Here is a 2949-nt window from a genome sequence, read left to right as displayed (position 1 = left end):
TCTGGCTGTGCCCACAGCTGCAGGTCCGCTGCAGTTAGAGGGCTGCGAAAGCGAGCCAGCTGCCGGCCCTGGGGGTGGGAGAGACTCCTGGCTCGCCACCGGAAGGGCGTTATCCTGGGTGGAAACTTTCCTCCCAGGAAAGGGAAAAAACCCAGAGTGCACAAAGGTACTAACAAACGGGACTGTGGAGTCGGCCCTAAGGACTGAAATATACATTGCATTTTAAAAGATTTTTGAAATAAAGGATTCTATTGTTTTAAACTTAAATTCCCAGGCCACGTTATTACTACTACCATCACCACCTAAAAAGAAAAAAAGAAAAAGAAAATTTTTGACAAGGGTAAGATCACTCCTGGTCTAAATTGCTGACCCTGGATGAGGTAGGCAAAACAGAGCTGGGCTGGACCATCTGGGGCTGGGGCGGGCCGTGAGAAAGTCCACTCATCTCCTTCCAGGAGGCTGTTGAGATCTGCCGGATGCTGGACTCTCACATGGTAGGAGGATGAGTCAGTCACCCAAAGAGAGAGGGAGGGAAGAGAGAAAAGTGGCAAAAGAACGAAGCCTTGGAAGGCAAATTTGATTCACATTACATTTCAGTCACCTTAGGCTCATGAGTCAACATTTCAGATGATTCAGGCTTTCTGGGAGCCAGTAAGCCCAGCACTCATTTCTTAGATATGCCAGAATGAGCGTGATTCCCAGTCCACTTTTTCCAAAACTGCTGAGAGTTTAGGAAAATGGCTACAGACTATTAAGTGTCGGCATCCAGAGGGTTAGAGAACCCTTTTATCCTTTTGATATGCCTTCCAAAAGTCTTTGCTGCACGCCTAACCTGGAGGCCCTGGACAGAGAGGGAAAACCTGTTTACAAGTTGCAGGCAGGCCAGGCCAGCACCGTCCAATACTTTAATCACTGGCCTACTTGTTGTGGCTGTTGAGCACGGGAAACAGGGAAACGTGACTAGCCTGAAATGGAGTGTGTTGTAAGTTTAAAATGCACATTATATTTTGAGTTAGTAACCCCCCAAAATTTAACTATCTCAATTTTTATTAGTCACATATATAATTGATAATATTTTAGATTCATTGGGATGAGTATTATTCATTTCTGTTATTTTTACTTTTTTTAATGCAGCTTTTAGAACATTTTAAGTACATATATGACTCACATTATATTTCTATTGGACGGTGCTAGTCTAATTTAATGATTAAGGAACTTTGATTGCCATGGGGAGTCACTAGTTATTTAAGCAAATTCTTACCTCCAACTAATTAATATTACCCTACACTTAATTAGAGTATTAAAAAGGAAAGGTAGGGTTGTAGGGGAGGGAGAAGGGATGAATAGGTGGAACACAGGGGATTTTTAGGTCAGTAAAACTATTCTGTATGATACTGTGATGAAGGATACATGATATTATGTACTTGGCAAAACTCATAGACCTGTATAACACAAAGAGTGAACCTGTGGACTTTAGCAAATAATACTTCAATTTGGTTCATAGATTGTAACAAATGTACTACACCAATGTAAGATGTTAGCAGTAGGGGAAACTGTGGTTGGGGGATTGGCATGGGAGTGTATGAGAACTCTGTTCTGTTTAATTTTTCTGTAAAGGTATAACTACTCTAAGAAAAAAAGTTTGTTTTTTTTAAAGGGAAGGTATAACAAAATTTCCTGGCAATGTAACCTGATCAGGTTAATTATCAACAATACATTCACAACCTGGCATATCAGTCCCACAAAGATGAACTTGCTTTATTTATACAAAATGGTTATGAGTTGCTTTCAGCTTTTGTTTATGGTTTGTTTGAGGGGTTAGAAACAGTGTAAGAAGAGGGAATTATTAGTGTAGAATTTGGGGGCAGGAGGTTTAACACCAAAGTAAAAATTTTAAACAGAACAGATTACTACAATGATAACTAAATTGTTTCAAGTATTTGTCAAAATTATAAAAAATCATACATGATTGTCAAGTGTAAGTGCATACACACACAAAAATATACTAGCAAAATTTTATTATATGAACTTTTTTCTGTTAAGTCACAATTTAGCTATCAGCAGTTTAGTCTTCCCCAAACTGTTTTTGTCACTATGATTGTTCTGAAACTCCTTGATGGAAAGTTTCAAAGGGTTTTCATATGTTATCAAGTTGCTCATATGATATTTCTGCATTCATATATATTTGTACCTGCTATTACTAAAATAGTCACAAGAAATGTGTTTATTTAAAGTGTCACAAAAAAATAATTACAGAAAATGATAGATTTGCAACTTTAATTGTAAATAGCAGCAAATACTGAGGCAGTAATATACGCACTCTCCTCTGACATAGAAGAAATACAAGTATTTTACATTATTGATCTCGGTGGTTTCTATAAAACCAAGTGTTTGATGGATGAATAAGAGTAAAGACTTTATCTAACAAAGAATGGCCAGCAAAGCATAAGGAAAAGAGAATGTTGCTATTGCGCCAGAATTAAGAAAATCTGGTAGTATTTGAAATGGTAAAAGGAAGAATATAAATTTTAGATCATAATAATAGTTAGAAAATAATTATTCAATGAATTATCTTGGAAATTTTCTTATCAGATGTAGAAGATTAAAGTTTCCAGTACCATGGATGATAACTGTTCTCTCTTAGAACCCTATTCAGCCTGATAGAATTTCAGAGTTGGAAGGATTCTAGGTCAGACTGAGCAATCTCCCTCCCATTATAAGAAGATCCTACAGAAGGTTTTTTAAACTTGGTCAACTGTAGTAGATTAAAAATGGCCACAGGCTTTATGCAACCACTCCAATCAAGAGATTGGATCAATTTCCCACCTCTTCTAACCCGGGCTTGTGATGTTTCTTGACCAATAGAATGCCCTGGAAATGAGTTCCAAGCCCAACCAGCTTCCACCCTCACGCTCTTGGAATGCTAAGGCCCAAGATCCGTGGTCGGCA

The sequence above is a fragment of the Myotis brandtii genome, unplaced genomic scaffold (assembly GCF_000412655.1).
Source record: "Myotis brandtii unplaced genomic scaffold, ASM41265v1 scaffold84, whole genome shotgun sequence".
NCBI classification, from domain to species: Eukaryota; Metazoa; Chordata; class Mammalia; order Chiroptera; family Vespertilionidae; genus Myotis; species Myotis brandtii.
Note: the sequence above shows the minus strand (reverse complement) of the source record.